The following is a 25,873-nucleotide window of genomic DNA, read 5'->3' as shown; positions in this document are numbered from 1 at the left end:
TTCCTGGGTATCGATTTCAACCAATCCGATGGATGTGTAACAATGTCACAGGAAAAATACATTAACAAGGTGTTACAGTGTTTTAAGATGGAAAACTGCTGAACCAGAGAAACACCATGCGATCAGAAGCTTGAATATACTGAGGATGGAGCAAAAATGAGTGATGTCAGAATGTACAGGGAGGCTGTTGGAAGCCTCATATACTTATCCACTTGTACCAGGCCAGACTTAAGCTTTGTGGTCAGCAGGTTGTCACAGTATTTTGCTGAGCCTACAGAGGAGCAGTGGGTTACTGTGAAACACGTACTAAGGTACCTCAAAGGCACTTCTGACAAAGGTTTGTGCTTCAGAAGGAACAACAGTGATAAGCTTGGTATACAGGCCTACAGTGATGCTGACTGGGCGTCTGATGTCAGCGACAGGCGCAGTACCACAGGATACTGTGTAAGTCTCAGTAAAAACAGTTCACTAGTTTCATGGAAAACTAGGAAACAGCCTATGGTTGCACTCTCCACCTGTGACGCCGAGTACATAGCCTTTGCTTCAACCATACAAGAATGTCTGTACTTGGAGAACTTGATTGAGGGTATAGATAACACACAACCTATTGTGCATGAGGATAATCAATCAATCAATCAATTTAATTTATATAGCGCCAAATCACAACAAACAGTTGCCCCAAGGCGCTTTGTATTGTAAGGCAAGGCCATACAATAATTACATAAAAACCCCAACGGTCAAAACGACCCCCTGTGAGCAAGCACTTGGCAACAGTGAGAAGGAAAAACTCCCTTTTAACAGGAAGAAACCTCCAGCAGAAGCAGGCTCAGGGAGGGGCAGTCTTCTGCTGGGACTGGTTGGGGCTGAGGGAGAGAACCAGGAAAAAGACATGCTGTGGAGGGGAGCAGAGATCAATCACTAATGATTAAATGCAGAGTGGTGCATACAGAGCAAAAAGAGAAAGAAACACTCAGTGCATGATGGGAACCCCCCAGCAGTCTAAGTCTATAGCAGCATAACTAAGGGATGGTTCAGGGTCACCTGATCCAGCCCTAACTATAAGCTTTAGCAAAAAGGAAAGTTTTAAGCCTAATCTTAAAAGTAGAGAGGGTGTCTGTCTCCCTGATCTGAATTGGGAGCTGGTTCCACAGGAGAGGAGCCTGAAAGCTGAAGGCTCTGCCTCCCATTCTACTCTTACAAACCCTAGGAACTACAAGTAAGCCTGCAGTCTGAGAGCGAAGCGCTCTATTGGGGTGATATGGTAGCATTTTGAATTAACTGAAGGCTTTTCAGGGAACTTTTAGGACAACCTGATAATAATGAATTACAATAGTCCAGCCTAGAGGAAATAAATGCATGAATTAGTTTTTCAGCATCACTCTGAGACAAGACCTTTCTAATTTTAGAGATATTGCGTAAATGCAAAAAAGCAGTCCTACATATTTGTTTAATATAGCGCTTTGAATGACATATCCTGATCAAAAATGACTCCAAGATTTCTCACAGTATTACTAGAGGTCAGGGTAATGCCATCCAGAGTAAGGATCTGGTTAGACACCATGTTTCTAAGATTTGTGGGGCCAAGTACAATAACTTCAGTTTTATCTGAGTTTAAAAGCAGGAAATTAGAGGTCATCCATGTCTTTATGTCTGTAAGACAATCCTGCAGTTTAGCTAATTGGTGTGTGTCCTCTGGCTTCATGGATAGATAAAGCTGGGTATAATCTGCGTAACAATGAAAATTTAAGCAATGCCGTCTAATAATACTGCCTAAGGGAAGCATGTATAAAGTGAATAAAATTGGTCCTAGCACAGAACCTTGTGGAACTCCATAATTAACCTTAGTCTGTGAAAAAGATTCCCCATTTACATGAACAAATTGTAATCTATTAGATAAATATGATTCAAACCACCGCAGTGCAGTGCCTTTAATACCTATGGCATGCTCTAATCTCTGTAATAAAATTTTATGGTCAACAGTATCAAAAGCAGCACTGAGGTCTAACAGAACAAGCACAGAGATGAGTCCACTGTCTGAGGCCATAAGAAGATCATTTGTAACCTTCACTAATGCTGTTTCTGTACTATGATGAATTCTAAAACCTGACTGAAACTCTTCAAATAGACCATTCCTCTGCAGATGATCAGTTAGCTGTTTTACAACTACCCTTTCAAGAATTTTTGAGAGAAAAGGAAGGTTGGAAATTGGCCTATAATTAGCTAAGATAGCTGGGTCAAGTGATGGCTTTTTAAGTAATGGTTTAATTACTGCCACCTTAAAAGCCTGTGGTACATAGCCAACTAATAAAGATAGACTGATCATATTTAAGATCGAAGCATTAAATAATGGTAGGGCTTCCTTGAGCAGCCTGGTAGGAATGGGGTCTAATAGACATGTTGATGGTTTGGATGAAGTAACTAATGAAAATAACTCAGACAGAACAATCGGAGAGAAAGAGTCTAACCAAATACCGGCATCACTGAAAGCAGCCAAAGATAACGATACGTCTTTGGGATGGTTATGAGTATTTTTTCTCTAATAGTTAAAATGTTATTAGCAAAGAAAGTCATGAAGTCATTACTAGTTAAGTTAAAGGAATACTGAGCTCAATAGAGCTCTGACTCTTTGTCAGCCTGGCTACAGTGCTGAAAGGAAACCTGGGGTTGTTCTTATTTTCTTCAATTAGTGATGAGTAGTAAGATGTCCTAGCTTTACGGAGGGCTTTTTTTTATAGAGCAACAGACTCTTTTTCCAGGCTAAGTGAAGATCTTCTAAATTAGTGAGACGCCATTTCCTCTCCAACTTACGGGGTATCTGCTTTAAGCTGCGAGTTTGTGAGTTATACCACGGAGTCAGGCACTTCTGATTTAAAGCTCTCTTTTTCAGAGGAGCTACAGCATCCAAAGTTGTCTTCAATGAGGATGTAAAACTATTGACGAGATACTCTATCTCACTTACAGAGTTTAGGTAGCTACGCTGCACTGTGTTGGTATATGGCATTAGAGAACATAAAGAAGGAATCATATCCTTAAACCTAGTTACAGCGCTTTCTGAAAGACTTCTAGTGTAATGAAACTTATTCCCCACTGCTGGGTAGTCCATCAGAGTAAATGTAAATGTTATTAAGAAATGATCAGACAGAAGGGAGTTTTCAGGGAATACTGTTAAGTCTTCAATTTCCATACCATAAGTCAGAACAAGATCTAAGATATGATTAAAGTGGTGGGTGGACTCATTTACATTTTGAGCAAAGCCAATTGAATCTAATAATAGATTAAATGCAGTGTTGAGGCTGTCATTCTCAGCATCTGTGTGGATGTTAAAATCGCCCACTATAATTATCTTATCTGAGCTAAGCACTAAGTCAGACAAAAGGTCTGAAAATTCACAGAGAAACTCACAGTAACAACCAGGTGGACGATAGATAATAACAAATAAAACTGGGTTTTGGGACTTCCAATTTGGATGGACAAGACTAAGAGTCAAGCTTTCAAATGAATTAAAGCTCTGTCTGGGTTTTGATTAATTAATAAGCTGGAATGGAAGATTGCTGCTAATCCTCCGCCTCGGTCCGTGCTACGAGCATTCTGGCAGTTAGTGTGACTCGGGGGAGTTGACTCATTTAAACTAACATATTCATCCTGCTGTAACCAGGTTCTGTAAGACAGAATAAATCAATATGTTGATCAATTATTATATCATTTACTAACAGGGACTTAGAAGAGAGAGACCTAATGTTTAATAGACCACATTTACTGTTTTAGTCTGTGGTGCAGTTGAAGGTGCTATATTATTTTTTCTTTTTGAATTTTTATGCTTAAATAGATTTTTGCTGGTTATTGGTGGTCTGGGAGCAGGCACCGTCTCTACGGTGATGGGGTAATGAGGGGATGGCAGGGGGAGAGAAGCTGCAGAGAGGTGTGTAAGACTACAACTCTGCTTCCTGGTCCCAACCCTGGATAGTCACGGTTTGGAGGATTTAAGAAAATTGGCCAGATTTCTAGAAATGAGAGCTGCTCCATCCAAAGTGGGATGGATGCCGTCTCTCCTAACAAGACCAGGTTTTCCCCAGAAGCTTTGCCAATTATCTATGAAGCCCACCTCATTTTTTGGACACCACTCAGACAGCCAGCAATTCAAGGAGAACATGCGGCTAAACATGTCACTCCCGGTCCGATTGGGGAGGGGCCCAGAGAAAACTACAGAGTCCGACATTGTTTTTGCAAAGTTACACACCGATTCAATGTTAATTTTAGTGACCTCCGATTGGCGTAACCGGGTGTCATTACTGCCGACGTGAATTACAATCTTACCAAATTTAGCCTTAGCCTTAGCCAGCAGTTTCAAATTTCCTTCAATGTCGCCTGCTCTGGCCCCCGGAAGACAATTGACTATGGTTGCTGGTGTCGCTAACTTCACATTTCTCAAAGCAGAGTCGCCAATAACCAGAGTTTGATCCTCGGCGGGTGTGTCGTCGAGTGGGGAAAAATGGTTAGAAATGTGAACGGGTTGACGGTGTACAGGGGGCTTCTGTTGAGGACTACCCTTCCTCCTCACAGTCACCCAGTCGGCCTGCTTTCCTGGCTGCTCGGGATCTGCCAGAGGGAAACTAACGGCGGCTAAGCTACCTTGGTCCGCACTGACTACAGGGGCCTGGCTAGCTGTAGAATTTTCCACGGTGCGGAGCCGAGTCTCCAATTCGCCCAGCCTGGCCTCCAAAGCTATGAATAAGCTACACTTATTACAAGTACCATTACTGCTAAAGGAGGCCGAGGAATAACTAAACATTTCACACCCAGAGCAGAAAAGTGCAGGAGAGACAGGAGAAGCCGCCATGCTAAACCGGCTAAGAGCTAATAGCTGCGCTAAGCTAGCGGATTCCTAAAAACACACAAAGTGAATAATGTGTAAATAATTTAGAGGTGATTCAGCAGAGGGAGTGCTTTAGTTAAGGCACGTGAAGATTACACTGTGAAACAAATCGTTATCTAGTTAACTAGATCAATCTAACTGCGCAGATTAAACAGCTAACAGATACAGCAAAACACCGCTGTGCTCCGGAACAGGAAGTGATACAATACCGGAGTGAGAGCCAACCACCAGTAGAGTGGAATCAGGGAACAATTGCTCTTGCCAAAAACCCTGTCAACAAAGAGCTAAGCATGTAGACATAAAGTACCTTTTATCAGGTCTACTGTAAGTGAGGGAAGAGTAACCTTGGTTTATTGTCCTACCGAGGATATTTTCGCTGATATAATGACCCAACCTGTAAATAAGTTCAAACTGAAGACGTTTGAAGCTACTGTTTGGAGTTTGAAATGTGTAAGACGGGAGTCCACATTCACTCTGTGTCTTTGTCTGTTATTTACTCTTATTTTGATTACAAGAACAAGTGGGGGTGTTAAATGTCACTGACAGCATATGTCCCCAATTCTATGTAATATGTAGTTCTGCGTCTACTGTGGAAGTATAGAGTTATGCCACTGTGAGGTGCTGTAGTGCCACGCTTCTTTTTCTTCTTTTCTTTTTCTGAGAGCTGCGGTTACACCGTGAGAATGATGAGTGTATCTCGCCAATAAATATGCCAGGCTCGGCTGAAAGTGTTTTCTCTCTCCATCGCCTTTTTCACCCGAATGCAACGTGCTGCAAGGAAAAATAACTCAACAGTGGTAAACAAAGCTTAACAGTTACAAACATTTATGAAGTTTGATATCAAAGATTTGAGTACTTACCTGTTAACTGTTTTGTAGTAGATGTACATTTCTGTCCTCTGCAAACAGAGGAGAGCTAGTTTCAGGAGAAACTGCTCTATCCTCTTCAGACAAAGAAGAACTGGTTACAAAAAAAAGGGATAATTTCTTTTGACCCCATACTGACTCACTGGCAATATCACTCAAGTTATCCAGAGGCATACAGTTTTAACTTATGGTTAACATTTTAACCAAAGTAATTTGGATAAGTTTTTTAAAATTAATGTCACGTCTGACGTTTTATGAAGTCAAAATAAAATTCTGAAGGTTTTAGTGTGGACATGCTGTCTCCAGTGCATTATGGGTAATCAGTACATTAATAACAGGAGAAATGCATTTGAGACACTCTGATCAGGTTCATGTAAAAATGCCAGATGAAAAGCATAAAAAAATATATATTTTGGTGGGATGTTAATTTACAATTGTCATCGTGTTTTCTCTCTGTGCTGTTTAAACTGCAGCAACTCTCTGGTGCTTTTGTCTTTTGCAAATGGTTCTTTTTCATTCATTTCTAGAGAAGAGGAAGTTAAGGGGTGACTGGAGAGAGAGGAGGTGTAGGAGAGACTGGACCGAGATAAGCTGCAGGAGGGACTTGAGGGAGAAAAGGTGAAGGAGGGACAGGAGTTGAAGGAGGGAGGGCAGGTGAAGGAGGGACTGGAGGGGGAGGAGGGAGAGGGGGTGAAGGAGGGAGAGGGGGTGAAGGAGGGAGAGGAGGTGAAGGAGGGAGAGGAGGTCAAGTAGAGACTGGATGGAGATGAGTTGAAGGAGAGACTGGAAGGACGTGAGAAGCAGGAGGGAGAGCATGTGAAGGAGGGACTGGAGGGAGAGGAGGTGAAAGAGAAATTGGAAGGAGTTGAGGAGCATGAAGGAGAGGATGTGAAGGAGGGACTGGAGGGAGAGCAAGTGCAGGAGGGACAGGAGGGAGAGGAGGTTGAAGGAGGGACTGGCCTAGAGGAGTGAAGGAGTGACTGGAGGAAGGTGAGGTGAAGGAGGGAAAGAAATTGAAGTAGCAACTGGATGGAAGTGAAGTGAAGGATGCAGACAAGGTGCAGAAGGGAAAAGGTGGAAAGGAGGTGAAGGAGGGACAGGACGGAGATGAGGTGAAGGAGGGACTGCAGGGAGAGAGAATGTAGGGAGATGAGGTAAAGATGGGAGGGAGATTAGGAGCAGGAGGGAGAGAGGGTGCAGGGAGGACTTGAGGCAGCAATGAGAATAGCATGGTTTCATTTTCATTTCTGTTTTGATAACATTGTAAGTGTTCTTTGATCCAAGTTTTTTATGAACCGAACAGTGAAATGGTTTATCCTCACACTGTGTGTGTGTGTGTGTGTGTGTGTGTGTGTGTGAATGCTCACATTTCTCTTTCATCAAAATATTTTACAACAGTGAGAACAGCAAAATGGTTTCATTGATAATATAGATAAGATAATTATAGTGGGCGATTTTAACATCCACACAGATGCTGAGAATGACAGCCTCAACACTGCATTTAATCTATTATTAGATTCAATTGGCTTTGCTCAAAATGTAAATGAGTCCACCCACCACTTTAATCATATCTTAGATCTTGTTCTGACTTATGGTATGGAAATTGAAGACTTAAACAGTATTCCCTGAAAACTCCCTTCTGTCTGATCATTTCTTAATAACATTTACATTTACTCTGATGGACTACCAAGCAGTGGGGAATAAGTTTCATTACACTAGAGGTCTTTCAGAAAGCGCTGTAACTAGGTTTAAGGATATGATTCCTTCTTTATGTTCTCTAATGCCATATACCAACACAGTGCAGAGTAGCTACCTAAACTCTGTAAGTGAGATAGAGTATCTCGTCAGTAGTTTTACATCCTCATTGAAGACAACTGTGGATGCTGTAGCTCCTCTGAAAAAGAGAGCTTTAAATCAGAAGTGCCTGACCTCCGTGGTATAACTCACAAACTCGCAGCTTAAAGCAGATACCCCGTAAGTTGGAGAGGAAATGGCGTCTCACTAATTTAGAAGATCTTCACTTAGCCTGGAAAAAGAGTCTGTTGCTCTATAAAAAAAAGCCCTCCGTAAAGCTAGGACATCTTACTACTCATCACTAATTGAAGAAAATAAGAAACAACCCCAGGTTCCTTTCAGCACTGTAGCCAGGCTGACAAAGAGTCAGAGCTCTATTGAGCTGAGTATTCCTTTAACTTTAACTAGTAATGACTTCATGACTTTCTTTGCTAATAACATTTTAACTATTAGAGAAAAAAATACTCATAACCATCCCAAAGACGTATCGTTATCTTTGGCTGCTTTCAGTGATGCCGGTATTGGTTAGACTCTTTCTCTCCGATTGTTCTGTCTGAGTTATTTTCATTAGTTACTTCATCCAAACCATCAACATGTCTATTAGACCCCATTCCTACCAGGCTGCTCAAGGAAGCCCTACCATTATTTAATGCTTCGATCTTAAATATGATCAGTCTATCTTTATTAGTTGGCTATGTACCACAGGCTTTTAAGGTGGCAGTAATTAAACCATTACTTAAAAAGCCATCACTTGACCCAGCTATCTTAGCTAATTATAGGCCAATTTCCAACCTTCCTTTTCTCTCAAAAATTCTTGAAAGGGTAGTTGTAAAACAGCTAACTGATCATCTGCAGAGGAATGGTCTATTTGAAGAGTTTCAGTCAGGTTTTAGAATTCATCATAGTACAGAAACAGCATTAGTGAAGGTTACAAATGATCTTCTTATGGCCTCAGACAGTGGACTCATCTCTGTGCTTGTTCTGTTAGACCTCAGTGCTGCTTTTGATACTGTTGACCATAAAATTTTATTACAGAGATTAGAGAATGCCATAGGTATTAAAGGCACTGCACTGCGGTGGTTTGAATCATATTTATCTAATAGATTACAATTTGTTCATGTAAATGGGGAATCTTTTTCACAGACTAAGGTTAATTATGGAGTTCCACAAGGTTCTGTGCTAGGACCAATTTTATTCACTTTATACATGCTTCCCTTAGGCAGTATATTAGACGCATTGCTTAAATTTTCATTGTTACGCAGATTATACCCAGCTTTATCTATCCATGAAGCCAGAGGACACACACCAATTAGCTAAACTGCAGGATTGTCTTACAGACATAAAGACATGGATGACCTCTAATTCCTGCTTTTAAACTCAGATAAAACTGAAGTTATTGTACTTGGCCCCACAAATCTTAGAAACATGGTGTCTAACCAGATCCTTACTCTGGATGGCATTACCCTGACCTCTAGTAATACTGTGAGAAATCTTGGAGTCATTTTTGATCAGGATATGTCATTCAAAGCGCATATTAAACAAATATGTAGGACTGCTTTTTTGCATTTACGCAATATCTCTAAATTAGAAAGGTCTTGTCTCAGAGTGATGCTGAAAAACTAATTCATGCATTTATTTCCTCTAGGCTGGCTATTGTAATTCATTATTATCAGGTTGTCCTAAAAGTTCCCTGAAAAGCCTTCAGTTAATTCAAAATGCTACCATATCACCCCAATAGAGCGCTTCGCTCTCAGACTGCAGGCTTACTTGTAGTTCCTAGGGTTTGTAAGAGTAGAATGGGAGGCAGAGCCTTCAGCTTTCAGGCTCCTCTCCTGTGGAACCAGCTCCCAATTCAGATCAGGGAGACAGACACCCTCTCTACTTTTAAGATTAGGCTTAAAACTTTCCTTTTTGCTAAATCTTATAGTTAGGGCTGGATCGGTGACCCTGAACCATCCCTTAGTTATGCTGCTATAGACTTAGACTGCTGGGGGGTTCCCATCATGCACTGAGTGTTTCTTTCTCTGTTTGCTCTGTATGCACCACTCTGCATTTAATCATTAGTGATTGATCTCTGCTCCCCTCCACAGCATGTCTTTTTCCCTGGTTCTCTCCCTCAGCCCCAACCAGTCCCAGCAGAAGACTGCCCCTCCCTGAGCCTGCTTCTGCTGGAGGTTCTTCCTGTTAAAAGGGAGTTTTTCCTTCCCACTGTCGCCAAGTGCTTGCTCACAGGGGGGTCGTTTGACCGTTGGGGTTTTTATGTAATTATTGTATGGCCTTGCCTTACAATACAAAGCGCCTTGGGGCAACTGTTTGTTGTGATTTGGCGCTATATAAATTAAATTGATTGATTGATTGATTATCCTCATGCACAATAGGTTGTGTGTTATCTATACCCTCAATCAAGTTCTCCAAGTACAGACACTCTTGTATGGTTGAAGCAAAGGCTATGTACTCGGCGTCACAGGTGGAGAGTGCAACCATAGGCTGTTTCCTAGTTTTCCATGAAACTAGTGAACTGTTTTTACTGAGACTTACACAGTATCCTGTGGTACTGCGCCTGTCGCTGACATTCAGACGCCCAGTCGCATCACTGTAGGCCTGTATACCAAGCTTATCACTGTTGTTCCTTCTGAAGCACAAACCTTTGTCAGAAGTGCCTTTGAGGTACCTTAGTACGTGTTTCACAGTAACCCACTGCTCCTCTGTAGGCTCAGCAAAATACTGTGACAACCTGCTGACCACAAAGCTTAAGTCTGGCCTGGTACAAGTGGATAAGTATATGAGGCTTCCAACAGCCTCCCTGTACATTCTGACATCACTCATTTTTGCTCCATCCTCAGTATATTCAAGCTTCTGATCGCATGTGTTTCTCTGGTTCAGCAGTTTTCCATCTTAAAACACTGTAACACCTTGTTAATGTATTTTTCCTGTGACATTGTTACACATCCATCGGATTGGTTGAAATCGATACCCAGGAAATACTTGAGTCTGCCTAGATCTTTCATTTTAAACTTTCCTGTAAGCACCTCTTTCACCTCTCTCAAAATCTTCTCATGGCTTGCTGCCATAATCAAGTCATCTACCCATATGATTATGACCACCTTCTCGTCATTTGACTCTTTAGCATAAACACAGTGGTCAGCTGAGTTTTGCGTGAACCCATTCTTAGTTAAACAATCGTGCATCCGCCCGGACTGTTTGAGACCATAGAGTGATTTTTCAAGTTTATACACTACGCGGTCATCCATCTCCTCATAACCTGCTGGTGTGTTGATGTATATTTCATAATCTATGGGGGCGTGCAAATACGCTGTTTTCACATCCATCTGATGCAGGAGTAGCCCCTCCTGTGCCGCTTTTGCAACATCACCCTAACACTCGTTAGGTTTGCAGTGAGTGAAAATGTTTCCCCATAATCTATTCCCATGACTTGACTGTGACCCTTGGCCACAAATCGTGCTTTATACTTGTCTTTTCCATCTACATCACTCTTGATAGAGTAAACCCATTTACCCCCCACTGTTTCATGCCTGGTGGCAGGGTTGTCACAGTAAATGTTTTGTTGTCATTTAGTGATTGGACCTCCTCATCCTGGCTTTTCTCCACTCTTTAGAGTTAGCTGACATCATAGCCTCCTCATAGGTCTGTGGAACACCGCATACAGCCCTGTAGCAGTAGTCTACTGTGGTATGAGCCCATCACTGTCACTGTTATCACATACAAAGTCATTTAAGTAAATTGGTTTCCTTCTTTCTCTAGATGGATACCTCCTGCTCTCAGGTTCATCACTTGTCACACTCTGTTGTGTTTGGGTATGATCAGCAGGCCTCATAACAGAAGTTGAACTAACACTGTGAACATTTCTCCTCTGTCCACTTGGCTCCTGAGCATTTCTGTGCTCCTATTAACCTCCTGTGTGGTCTCCCTAGACATAGATTGTCTTGTGTTGTCATAGTTGTCATTTTGGTAAGTCTTATCTGTCTGTGTCTCCTTTTCTGCAGCTGTCCTGGTCACAAACTTCACCAGTCTGTGTTTTTAACACCCTGTTTGTATCTGGATGATATACCAAGTATGCTGGGCTGTCTTATCATATCCCACAAAACGCCCCTGGTCACACCTGGATCCAGTTTTCTGTTTTCCTGTTTGTAAGTGTAGCATACTGACCCAAACTTTTGCATTTTTGATAAATTAGCCTTTTTACCTGTCAGCATTTGGTAAGGAGTCTGTCCTGTATGCCTGTTAAAGCATTTGGTACGTACAACTGCTGCTGTTTGTACTGCATAATGCCACAAATATTTTGGCAGTTGCTTTCAACTAGCATGCACCGACCCATCTGAAAAAGGGTACACCAGCCCCGTTCTGCAGTCCCGTTCTGGTGAGGGGAATATGGAGCTGACATCTCATGTCTGATTTGATTTTTCCTCATCAGTGTTTGAAAATCATCAATGCATGTATACTCTGTTCCGTTGTTGGACTGAGATATTTCACTTTCCCGTAAGGGGACACATCTGGTAGGAATTTTTCCGTAGCTTGAAACGGTGTCCACTTTTCGTGTCATGTCTGTATGTCATGACATGCATTGCAATTATCCTCAGACTCACCCTCAGTATGCAAGTAATATAGTTTACCATGTACATGTATGTCAAATCTGGTACCATTTCTGGTTATCAGTGCACCTTTCTCTTCTTTGAACTGTGGCTCCATTTGCTGTTGCCACCTTCACTGAGAAGATGTTCTGAGGGTATGACGGTATGTACAAAGCGTCTTTCAGCGTCGCCTTGTGTCGCTGTCCTCTGTTGTTGATTAGGGAAACCTCAGCAGTCCCCCTTTCTGAGGACCCGCTGCATCGTGGTCCCATCTGCCAACTCGACGCTGTGCCTTTCTGGTCTGAAGGTGCTGTCAAAGTTTTTAAACTTTGTTGTGTCGATGATGATGTGAGAGGTGGCTCCCGTATCCACCATCAGCCCTCTCTCCTGATGCCACTCACCTGCTGTTGCTGGGTGCCGGTGTTTGCCGTCTCTTATCCTGAATGCGAAGTCAGCTCCATCATCTCCGTGTGTGACTTTACATGCTCCATCCAGTTTATCCTTCCTGTCCTTGTCTTTACGCCTACACATGGAGTCTTTGTGTGTGACGCCTTCGGCAACGACTACACCATGTCGTTTGTCGACATTCTTTCGCTCGATGACCCTTGGTGCCACATTTAAAGCACACCATCTCTGTGTCGTCTCTGCACCGGTCAAGTGCGTTTGTTTGGGCGCATCGCCGCCCAGTTCTCTTGTGATTCTTCATTACACTGTCTCTTGACTCAGCCGCACTTATTTTTTCTGTTTCTCAAAACTTCGCAAACTTAGTCTTAAATTCTGTAAATGTGATATTATCATCTGTATGTGCCACGTGTATGGCAAATGGCTTGTAACTCTCAGGCAGTCCTTTCAAGACCATAGCCACAAGTAGACCGTCTCCCAACGTCTCACCTGCATTCCGCAGTGCTGTAATGGCAGCTTCTGCTCTGATGACATAGTCCATGACACTTTCATTGTTCGCCTTCTGAAGTGATGTAAGCATTGTGTACAGGTTAATTATCCCGGGTTTCCCTTCCAAGCATAAAACTCTCTTAATATTTTGAGAGCCTTTCTTCTATCATGGGGCGCGTCTCTCATAATCAATGAGCGGCTTTTGTCATCTAAAAGTAGGATCATCTCAACGTATGCATCAGCATTTTTCTTTCTGTCTGCTGCACTTTCTACTTTCGGTCAACGGTTCTCCCAGGACCATGTCTTTCAGTCCCAACAAATGGAAGTGTCCCAACATTTTGTCTCCAGAGCTCATATTTACTCTCATCTCCGTCGAACGCCAGTCGAGGCAACCTACTTGTCCCTCGTTGATCCTTGATGCTAGCTTGCTCCTCTTGCTAGGCTAGCAGTCCGTTAGCATGCTGTCCGCGTTGTTACTTCACAACTGAAAACCTGCAAATTTTCTCCCGAACAGCTCCTGGGCCCATAACCTGTTGTGTTATTTTTCCTTGCAGCACGATGCATTCGGGTGAAAAAGGCGATGGAGAGAGAAACCACTTTCAGCCGAGCCTGGCATATTTATTGGCGAGATACACTCATCATTCTCACGGTGTAACCGCAGCTCTCAGAAAAAGAAAAAGAAGAAAAAGAAGCGTGGCACTATAGCGCCTCACAGTTGCATAACTCTATACTTCAACAGAAAACGCAGAACTACAATATTACATAGAATTGGGGACATATGCTGTCAGTGACATTTAACAACCACGTCTGAAAAAAGATGTTAACAGTCTAAAAATTATCGGACCAAAATTATCGGAAGATAACTGGTCTGCTGATGGTTTCAAAATTATCTGATAAGATAATCCGATAATTAAAATATTATCTTTGATAATTCAGGGTTAGCAGATTAGCAGAACTGTGCCCACCACTGGAAACACACTGTCAAAAAAAATTTCAAGCACTGAAAACTACTTGCACGTTAGCCATCCTCAGAGTGACCGGGTTACTCGTATGGCAAGGCATTTGAAACTTTTTAAGTATTTGCTTTTTCTTTTTATTTGCCATGTCCTGATTAAAAAATAGATAGCAAGAAAAGAGGGAAAGTAAGTGTATTTCTGTTACAAGGAGCATGCGGCTGCTGAAACACATCAGGGACACTGACAGCAAGGAAGACAACAGTTAAGTCCCTCAAAGAACACACTGGACGGAACAAATGTAAGCTCTCCTCAGCCTGTGAAAGACAGAAACCATTATTTAAGGGATTATAAATTGTAAATGAACAACCCAGTACTTAATATACTAACTCACAACAACACTCACAGAGTGAAATAAAATGCTGACTGACCCTTGATGAACTGCCTGTTTTAAACATAGTTTCATAAACAGGAGGGGAACAGAGAGATTTTAGTATTCTGTAAAATGGGTCACTGTGGCCACAAAGGTGCAGTATTTAGGTTCTGTTGACATGGTTTTAAGCAACAGGTGTTTACTGTTTGTAAATATTCACCATGTTCCAATAAATGGGATCACCCCCCAAGAAGAAAAGTCTTTGACATTGTTTATTTTAATACTCACTGGATCAAAAAAATGCTGCCTGGCCTATAAACACCAAAGAGGGAGAACAACACCTCAAACAAATTAAAGTCTGAGAAAGAGAGAGAGAGAGCATGGGACATAATGATTGAGTCACATCACAGTATATTCAATCAGAGATGGTTTGATAATAATAATAATAATAATAATAATAATAATAATACTGCACCTCTGAAATTGACTTCCCTTATTAGATGAACAGTTTAGTCAACAGCTCAGTCTTCTGTATTGCTCTGTTGATCACAGTGTCTGTGTCCAGGTGCATGAGGCACGTCCTTCTCAGCATCATCAACATGAAATCCTCCTGTGGTCCTGTGAGCTCCTGAGTCTCTTTTACAGTTTTTTTTATGACTGCATAACACTAAAAACAACATAATTACATAATGACCAACACCTTACACTCAAGGAGCAAAACGCTGGACCAGATTTTAACATCTATAAACACAAAGTCAGCTTCACATTTTTGCAGAACAATACACACAGTGATTTGTGAAACACTAAACACACTTGCATACACAGAAGTATATCATGATGTCTCTTTCTTGCAGTTCCAAAGCACTGACTGACAAATCACCACACCCATGAGTCAGATGATTAACACACACATCAGGTGTGCAAACACCTGATTGTTTTATTGTAGACACACAGATCAGGTTTGAGCACTACAAAAATGCAGCAGGTGATGTCACCTGCTTTAAACCAAAATAGAAGAAGTCAGAGGAAGAAGAGTGAAGATGAGGGGGGAATCCATGGAGGATGAGCAGGAGGTCAAGGAAGAGGAGACCTGAAACAGGAGGAGAATATCCTCAAAGAAGAAGCAAACCAAATTTGTCAAATGAAATTCATGCAACACTAGCTGATCCGTCATCAACCATGGATTGACGCTGAGGGAGCTGGACTAAGAGTTCAGGCAAATCTTAGCAGATTTACAGTGACATCTGTCACAAGCACATTTCGACAAGAAAATGGGTCAAAAAAAAATGTCAACAATTACAGTACTCAGCTACTTACTGTGTTATATGCACCATATCAGCACTTTTGATAGCCCTTCCTGTGTCATTTTACAGTAGCTTACATGTTTTTTTTTCTATAGAGGTTTGAGGGTCAAGAATCATAAAGAGGAAGGGGAGCCATATTCACACCAGAACAGAGAGAGAGGAGAGAGAGAGAGAGAGGAGAGAGAGAGAGAGAGAGAGAGAGAGAGAGAGAGAGAGAGAGAGAGAGAGATCATAAACATGGTTTTGACCACTAATGTCATCAGGCTCAGAGAACTTCAAGCCAACATTACTGGTAACAGTGATATTTTCAAAAATGTCCATCAGGGCTCTCTGACAACACGAGCATGCATCCTGAAAAGACAAAGATCAGGTGAAACAGAGAGGACCAAATAGCTGCAGTATGTGGAGGCATGTATTGTTCACTTTAGCATTGTAATGTTACAGACTGCACATATAACCATTTGTGCATGTAAATTTACTGTATACTAGACCTATGCTGAACTACATCTTGTCTTTCATTGTATTTCAGAGCATGAATCCATACATAGCTGAGGCAGGGTTCAACCTCAGTAAAGCACGAAGAAGAGACAGAAATATCACTGGCCACAGGGCAATAATTAATGTCCCACGGCAACGTGGGGGGTAACATCACCCTTTGTGCTGCCATTTTACAGAATGGGCTCCTCCACCATTATGCCAATATAATACAATTCTCACATTTTTGGACCGATTGCACAACCTTGTCACTGTAATTAACTCAATGCACCAGATGCAACACATCTGGGACAATGTGTCATTCCGCGGCTCTGCTCTGGTGCAGAACTGGCTTCAGCACCACCACAGTTTACAGTACTGTAGTTTCCACCATATTCTCCATTTCTAAACCCCATCAAAGAGTTTTTTCTCGACACGGCAGTGGAAGGTTTATGATCTTAGGCTCAGGTGCCCCTCATTCATGCCATGGAAGAGGCTTATGACCAAATCGAACCCGCAACTGTGCAAGGACGGAGCCGTCATTCAAGACTGTTCTTCCCACGTTGTCTTGCCAATGAGAACGTTGCCTGCGATGTTGATGAAATTCTCTGGTCAGATCCAGCAGGTGAAGAGATGTGTCATATTTAATTTATTTTAATTCATACTTCTTCTTGTTTTCTTCTTTTACTTTACATTTTTTAACCTGTACTGGTAGTACAGTATTTTTACTTGTCTATTTTCTGGTCTTACAGTGTTACATGTTTCCTTGTGATTGTCTATGTTGACTCATTTTGGTTATATGAAGAGAAATAAATCATTTTTCAATAGTCTTCAATAGTGTTTGGTGAATTGACCATGTTGTGTACATTTGTACTTTATCTGTGTACTTCGCTGACAGTAATCTAATCACTGAGAGGTAGAATTGCTCAAGGTGTTTTAAGTTAAACAGCAGTGTGTAACTGGTTCAAACAGAATTGAGCCTTATGAAATGTGTTTCATATGATAACATGATATGGTTTATATAAATGGATATATAGTTTTTACAAGAGTGTTTCATTTTGCACAGGATCTGAGGTGTTCTGCATATTGGGGGGTGGTTGTGCTAATTGTGTAGTGTTTTGAAATTTCGAGCCCTATTTTCAAAAGCATGATTAGAGCAATCATAAAAAAAATAATATAATATGCTTCCTGACTTTACTACAGTATTTGTTAGTGTTTCACAGCTCTGAAACACCCGTGTGTGAGAGTAAGTGAGAGACAGTCAGGGACTATGGCAATATATAAATGAAATAAAATAAATAAAAATAGTCTCCTGTCAGAGAGGAAAAGACTGCCCATCTGTCTGCAACAGAATGTTTGGGGGTGTCTGAAAGAGTGCAGACAGTCTCAGTGGGCGTGTCCCATCTCTCTAACTGTGCTACCTGAGAGAAATGATTCTTTCAGAACTGTGTGGTCTTCTCCCCTTTATCTGTGAAGATTCTCGACCCTAAAAGCTGCAGAAGATAGCTGCAGCATATTTGAGTGTTAAAAATATCCACAAAAATAACACTGTGTCTTTGACTCTTAACAACAAAGTCAAAAACAGAAATGGCCTTTAAAATGACCTTTGATCTCCACATTGACACTGAGTAGAAAAAAAGTGGTACATATGAGAACACGGAACAGAGCATCAGACTCAGACAGGTCAGTGTGCTAGTGCTCTGGAAGCTCCACCTTAAAGGGAGGAGTTCTCATTCACACCAGGTGATGATCACATGAGTGTCATCATGACGTGCTCGCACCGGCTTTAACATTCATGAAAGTATATGCACAAGCTGGATTGATGTGTTAGATAGTCTTCACTGTCTGCTGTGGAGCAGCACGTTGGCAGCAGACGGGCACAGACCTCAGAGTCTGGCAGCATCCTGAGGATCCTCTCCCAGATCCTGAAGGAAAACCACACACACACCATCAGGCTTTATTTCCACAAACACACACAGAAGCAGACTGTTCAGACTGTGATGTTGTGTAACAAACTGCACAGTTTGACAGTGAAGCTGAAAAGGAATTTACGCAATGTGTTCTGATCACGTCCTGGAAAACTGGATGAACTCGTCTGGTCTCCCTGCACTTCTTCCAGTGAGGTGTTGACGAGTCTGAGCAGGTTTAAAACTGATATTTTTAAATCTTCCACTGATGCTCTTCCTGTTTTTGAGGAGGCAGCTGTTCATCATCACCATCATCATACTTCAAAGAGTGAAGGACGTTGATGGTTTTTACACTGGTTGTGTTCAGCCCGAAATACTACAAGAAAACGTCTCACCAGTCACAATAATATATTTTGCAAATGTTCTGTTTTGACTGTTGTTCATGTGGTAAATAAATATGTTTAATTTCCGAGTATTTACGTGAAATGTTTGGTTTTAGAAAACGTTAATGTTTTCTGTTTTGAAAAAAAAATTCTTATGTCGTTACAGTTTGCTCTGACATTGTACTTTTTAATGAATAAAAATAGAAGCCAAGTCAGAAGAAGTTGGTACAGTCAGAGAAATGCTAATTAAAACAAAGTGATTCTTACATTTACTGTGATTTAATGAAATCACAGTATTTTTTTAGTTTTTTTCTGGTCAACTTAATTTCTTTGTGTACATTCATTCCTTCATTTCTGTAAATGGCGATCCTGTGGTTGAACCATTTCCAGCCCTTACGGTCTGACACACTCTGGCCATTGTGGTCCTTGATGATTCTGAAATCACTTTTCAGCTTTTTCATCTTTTCTCAGCGTTGCTGGAATGTCTGGTGGTGCTCGTGAGCAGCCAAAAACTTGGAGATCTTCTCATTTCGGGTCGGTTCATCCAGCTCAGACCGGCACAGACCTCAGAGTCTGGCAACATCCTGAGGATCCTCTCCCAGGTCCTGAAAGAAAACCACACACACCATCAGGCTTTATTTCCACAAACACACATGGAAACAGACTGTTATGTTGTGGAGCAAACTGCAAATGGAATTTGCACATGTGTTTTGATCACGTCCTGGAATTTAAAGGCTGTGGTTTTGTGTGTGTGTGTGTGTTGTGTGTGGGTGTGTGTGTGTGTGTGTGTGTGTGTGTGTGTGTGTGTGTGTGTGTGTGTGTGTGTGTGTGTGTGTGTGTATGATTGTTGACCTTTGTCTCCACCTGGTTTGACAGGTTTGTCAGGGACGTCATGTTTTTATTGTAAATCTTTCTCTCTGTGTCTCACTTTGGTTCCTGGGTTTGAGGTGGAGGTTTACCTGAGAGGTTCTTTTGCTTAATTCTTTTTGGACTGTTGTCTGTGTTTTGTCTCTTCTGTTGTCCACTGATAATCAGGTAAATATTTTCTTTTACTTTCAGATGTCATAAAGTGTATGTTTGTAGTTTGTTTCCTCTGATCGTGGTGGTATTTTGAATTGTTCCTGTGGATATGAGTGTGATGGTGGAAGAGGTTCAACCAGCAGATCACAGGTTGTTATTAACTGAATGAATCAGGCAGTGATGGTGTTTGTTCAGGAAATCAGACATGTAGATGGATTTTTCATACAGGTTTCACTCTCCAATCAGAACACTCGTCTGGTCTCCCTCCATTTGTTCCAGTGAGATGTTGTAGAATGAACCGTGGTGGTTTGCAAGCAGGTTTAAAACTGATATTTTAAATCTTCATCTGAAGCTCTTCCTGTCTGAGGAGGTAGCTGTTGGTTTTAGGTCTCTCAGACAGTGGGCATGTCCACAGAGTGAAGTAAGATGACAGTTTTTACATTGGCTGTGTTCAGCCCGACATAACACAAGAAAACTTCTCACCAATCACAGTTATATATATTGCAAATGTTCTGTTTTGACTGTTGGTCACATGGTAAAGAAATATGTATAATTTTTGAGGATTTACATGAAATGTTTGGTTTTAGAAAAAGCTAATGTTTTCTGTTATGAAGAATTTCTGATATGTCGTTACAGTTTTCTCCGGCATTATACTGTTTAATGAATAAAATTACAACCCAAGTCAGAAAGTTAGTACAGTCAGAGAAATGTAAGTTAAAACAAAGTGACTCTTACATTTGCTGTTATTTCACTGCAGACTATCAACCCAAAGTATTTCAAGATACTTGTACAACCCCTGGCAAAAATTTTGGAATCACCGGCCTCGGAGGATGTTCATTCAGTTGTTTAATTTTGTAGAAAAAAGCAGATCACAGACATGACACAAAACTAAAGTCATTTCAAATGGCAACTTTCTGGCTTTAAGAAACACGATAAGAAATCAGGAAAAAAAAAATTGTGGCAGTCAGTAACGGTTACTTTTTTAGACCAAGCAGAGGGAAAAAATATGGAATCACTCAATTCTGAGGAAAAAATTATGGAATCATGAAAAACAAAAGAACGCTCCAACACATCACTAGTATTTTGTTGCACCACCTCTGACTTTTATAACAGCTTGCAGTCTCTGAGGCATGGACTTAATGAGTGACAAACAGTACTCTTCATCAATCTGGCTCCAACTTTCTCTGATTGCTGTTGCCAGATCAGCTTTGCAGGTTGGAGCCTTGTCATGGACCATTTTCTTCAACTTCCACCAAAGATTTTCAGTTGGATTAAGATCCGGACTATTTGCAGGCCATGACATTGACCCTATGTGTCTTTTTGCAAGGAATGTTTTCACAGTTTTTGCTCTATGGCAAGATGCATTATCATCTTGAAAAATGATTTCATCATCCCCAAACATCCTTCCAATTGATGGGATAAGAAAAGTGTCCAAAATATCAACGTAAACTTGTGCATTTATTGATGATGTAATGACAGCCATCTCCCCAATGCCTTTACCTGACATGCAGCCCCATATCATCAATGACTGTGGAAATTTACATGTTCTCTTCAGGCAGTCATCTTTACATACTCAACAAAAATATAAATGCAACACTTTTGGTTTTGCTCTCATTTTGTATGAGATGAACTCAAAGATCTAAAACTTTTTCCACATACACAATATCACCATTTCCCTCAAATATTGTTCACAAACCAGTCAAAATCTGTGATAGTGAGCACTTCTCCTTTGATGAGATAATCCATCCCACCTCACAGGTGTGCCATATCAAGATGCTGATTAGACACCATGATTAGTGCACAGGTGTGCCTTAGACTGTCCACAATAAAAGACCACTCTGAAAGGTGCAGTTTTGTTTTATTGGTGGGGGGATACCAGTCAGTATCTGGTGTGACCACCATTTGCCTCATGCAGTGCAACACATCTCCTTCGCATAGAGTTGATCAGGTTGTCAATTGTGGCCTGTGGAATGTTGGTCCACTCCTCTTCAATGGCTGTGCGAAGTTGCGATGATGACTGGAATCAGGTCGAGACCCCGATGAGGACGACGAGCATGCAGATTAGATTCCCTGAGACGGTTTCTGACAGTTTGTGAAGAAATTCTTTGGTTATGCAAACCGATTGTTTCACCAGCTGTCCGAGTGGCTGGTCTCAGACGATCTTGGAGGTGAACATGCTGGATGTGGAGGTCCTGGGCTGGTGTGGTTACACGTGGTCTGCGGTTGTGAGGCCGGTTGGATGTACTGCCAAATTCTCTGAAACGTCTTTGGAGACGGCTTATGGTAGAGAAATTGTTGTGAAAGTGTAGGTACACGGACCCACAACAGGGGGCGCTAATGAACGGACAATGGAGGAAGTCAAATCACAAAGCTTTACTGTTGTGAACACGCACAACAACACAACAGATTACAATTATAGCGGTAAGCCGGATTCCAATGGTGTCGTGTGGGCAGGCTCGACGATAGGAGACGTCTGTCCGAGTCGAACCGGAACCACCCGATTTCCTCTGCCACCGAACCCCGGGAATACTGGAGCCGCCAAGTCCCAAACTCCCAGGTGGCCACTGCGTCCGCTCGTCGGATCCGGTACTGCTGGCAAGGAACAGAAACAGTCAGGTGTGGGTGCGGCCGCACCCAGCAACACACGGGGTGGAAACACCACCTCCACCTCTACTCAAAATAGTACTGTAGGATTGGAATGTGAGTACTTATCCTACTTTGTCCAATACGGTCTTCAGCTGACCTAAGCACAAGTAACACAGTATTAATTCTCAGAATAATACGACTGGCTGAGTTCGTTACCTCCTTAGTAGAGCGATATCTCGGCAATGAGGTGGAGATGCCGTCCTGCTGATATACCTCCCCGGTGATTGATATCAGCTGTCTCCGGTGATGGGTGACAGCTGTCACCCTGGCTGCTCCTGTGAGGCGGCAGCGCCCTCCGATGTCTGGAGCCCGCACTCCAGACAGGGCGCCCTCTGGTGGTGGTGGGCCAGCAGTACCTCCTCTTCAGCGGCCCACACAACAGGACCCCCCCCTCAACGGGCGCCTCCTGGCGCCCGACCAGGCTTGTCCGGGTGGCGGTGGTAGAAGTCGGCCAGGAGGGCCGGGTCCAGGATGAAACTCCTCTTCACCCAGGTGCGTTCTTCGGGACCGTACCCCTCCCAGTCCACCAGATATTGAAAACCCCGGCCCATCCGTCGGACGTCCAGCAGCCGGCGCACAGTCCAAGCCGGCTCGCCGTCGATGATCCGGGCAGGAGGTGGTGCCGGACCCGGAGCGCAGAGGGTGAGGTGTGATGTGGTTTGATTCTTGAGACATGGAATACTGGATGAATCCGCAGTGAGGCCGGGAGCTTAAGCCTCACTGCGGCGGGATTGATGATCTGGAGGATCTTAAACGGTCCTATGTACCGGTCCTGTAGTTTAGGGGAGGCCACTTGCAGCGGAATGTCTTTGGTGGACAACCACACCTCCTGCCCAGGACGATACGTAGGAGCCGGGGTCCGCCGGTCTGCATGGGTCTTCGCCCTCATCCGGGCCTTCAACAAAGCAGAACGGGCGGCACGCCACACCCGACGGCACTTCCGCAGGTGGGCCTGGACCGAGGGCACACCGACCTCTCCCTCAACCACCGGAAACAATGGGGGTTGATACCCCAAACACACCTCAAAAGGGGAGAGGCCGGTGTCTGATGACACCTGACTGTTGTGGGCGTACTCGATCCAGGCCAGATGAGTACTCCAGGCCGCCGGGTGCGTGGCTGTCACACAACGTAGCGTCTACTCCATCTCCTGATTGGCCCGTTCTGCTTGCCCGTTGGTCTGGGGGTGATACCCGGACGAGAGACTGACCGTGGCCCCCAGTTCCCGGCAGAAGCTCCTCCAGACGTGCGAGGAGAACTGGGGACCACGATCGGAGACAATGTCTGATGGTATCCCATGCAGCCGGACGACGTGGTGGACCAGGAGGTCCGCTGTCTCCTGGGCCGTTGGGAGCTTCGGGAGGGCCACGAAGTGGGCCGCCTTGGAGAATCGGTCCACTATCGTGAGGATGACGGTGTGTCCCTGGGACGGCGGGAGGCCCGTGACAAAATCCAGGCCGATGGGACCAGGGGCGATGAGGTACAGGCAGCGGCTGTAGCAAACCCGAGGCCTTGCGGTGGTCGGCTTTGCCCCTGGCGCAGGTGGTACAGGCCTGGATATAATCCCGGACGTCGGTCTCCAGGGACGCCCACCAGAAACGCTGCCGGACAACTGCCACAGTTCTTCGCACTCCAGGATGACAGGAGAGCTTGGAACCGTGACAGAAGTCCAGGACCGCAGCCCTTGCCTCTGTGGGACGTAAAGTCTGTTCTTCGGCCCGGTTCCGGGGTCCGGGTTTCATGCCAGGGCCTCCCGGACGGTCTTCTCCACGTCCCAGGTGAGGGTGGCCACGATAGTGGACTGGGATGATGGGATCCGGGGGATCCGACGACTCCATTCTGACTTCGTCTTCATGTACCCGGGACAAAGCATCCGATCTTTGGTTTTTGGTCCCGGGACGGTAGGTGATCCGGAAGTCAAAACGGCCGAAGAACAGTGACCAGCGGGCTTGCCTGGGATTCAGCCGCTTGGCGGTCCTGATATACTCCAGGTTCCGGTGGTCAGTGAAAACCGTGAATGGCACGGACGTTCCCTCCAACAGATGTCTCCACTCCTCAAGGGCCTCTTTCACCGCAAGGAGTTCTCGATTGCCGACGTCATAGTTCCGTTCGGCCGGGGTCAACCTGTGGGAAAAATAGGCATACGGTGAAGGACCTTATCGGTCTTCCCGCTCTGGGATAGCACGGCTCCTATCCCTGAGTCCGAGGCGTCCACTTCAACCACTAACTGGCGACTAGGATCGGGCTGCACCAGAACGGGTGCAGACGAGAAGCGCCGTTTCAACTCCTTGAACGCGGCATCGCAACGATCCGACCAGGTGAAGGGAACTTTTGGCGAGGTTAGGGCTGTCAGGGGGCTAACTACCTGACTGTAGCCCTTAATGAACCTCCTGTAGAAATTAGCAAAGCCGAGGAACTGTTGCAGTTCCTACGGCTTGTGGGTTGGGGCCAGTCTCTCACCGCCGCAACCTTGGCCGGATCAGGAGCGACGGAGTTGGAGGAGATAATGAACCCCAGGAAAGACAAAGAAGTGCGGTGGAACTCACACTTCTCGCCCTTCACAAACAGTCGGTTCTCCAACAACCGCTGTAGGACCTGACGTACATGCCTAACATGGGTCTCAGGGTCCGGAGAAAAGATGAGTATATCGTCCAGATATACGAAGACGAACCGGTGCAGGAAGTCCCGCAAGACATCATTAACCAACGCTTGGAAAGTCGCGGGAGCGTTCGTGAGACCGAACGGCATGACCAGGTACTCAAAGTGACCCAAGGGGGTGTTAAATGCCGTCTTCCACTCGTCCCTTCCGGATCCGAACCAGGTGATACGCATTCCTAAGATCAAGCTTGGTGAACATCTTAGCTCCATGCAGGGGCGTGAACACCGAATCTAATAGGGGCAACGGGTATCGGTTGCGAACCGTAATGTCGTCAGTCCCCTATAATCAATGCATGGACGAAGTCCGCCGTCTTTTTTACCCACAAAAAAGAAACCTGCACCCATCGGGGAGGTGGAATTCCGGATCAACCCGGCAGCTAACGAGTCCCGGATGTAGGTCTCCATTGATTCGCGCTCAGGCCGTGAGAGGTTGTACAGCCTACTGGACGGGAACTCACTGCCCGGAACCAAATCAATGGCACAATCATACGGGGAGTGGGGGGGAAGAGTGAGAGCCAGATCCTTGCTGAACACGTCGACAAGTCGTGGTACTCCACCGGCACCGTCCCCAGATTGGGCGGGACTCTGACCTCCTCCCTAGCCTGGGAGCCGGGAGGAACCGAGGAACCTAGACACACCCGATGGCAGGTTTCGCTCCACTGCACCACTACCCCGGACGGCCAATCAATCCGGGGATTGTGCTTCAACATCCAGGGAAATCCTAAAATCACATGGGAGGTGGACGGAGTCACAAAAACTCGATCACCTCCCGGTGATTTCCTGACACCACCAGAGTTACAGGTGGTGTCTTATGCGTGATTGGAGGGAGTAGGGAGCCATCTAGTGCTGAACCTGCACAGGTGAGGTAAGCGCCACCAGAGGGAGCCCTATCTCCCTGGCCCATCTGCTGTCCAACAGATTCCCCTCAGAGCCCGTGTCCACCAGTGCTGGGGCCTTCAGGGTGATTCCTCATAAAGGATCGTAACTGGGAGTCGTGTAGCAATGTGGGTGTGTCCCACGTGAATGTCTCGGCCCACCCCTAGCCCAGTCTCTAGGGGCGGGCGTTGGTGTTTAACCGTCGGGGCAGTCTCTTACGTGGTGCTCTATCGAGCCACAAAAGCTCCATGGGCCCGCCTCCTCTGTGC

General features: G+C 44.2%; 1 protein-coding gene and 1 long non-coding RNA gene across 6 annotated transcripts in view; both read left to right on the top strand.

Annotated features, from left to right (window-relative positions):
• Positions 1-25,873, top strand: part of LOC117522635 (NACHT, LRR and PYD domains-containing protein 3-like) — a 173,336-nt gene that overhangs the window by 61,888 nt on the left and 85,575 nt on the right. The window lies entirely within an intron of this gene.
• On the top strand, positions 18,575-20,193 carry LOC117522638. The gene is made up of 3 exons (XR_004564270.1): positions 18,575-18,663; positions 19,743-19,745; positions 20,153-20,193. It is a non-coding gene; the product is annotated as an uncharacterized LOC117522638 (long non-coding RNA).

This window comes from Thalassophryne amazonica, chromosome 12 (assembly GCF_902500255.1).
Source record: "Thalassophryne amazonica chromosome 12, fThaAma1.1, whole genome shotgun sequence".
Classification (NCBI taxonomy): Eukaryota; Metazoa; Chordata; class Actinopteri; order Batrachoidiformes; family Batrachoididae; genus Thalassophryne; species Thalassophryne amazonica.
Note: the sequence above shows the minus strand (reverse complement) of the source record. Positions and strands in the feature narration are given on the sequence as shown.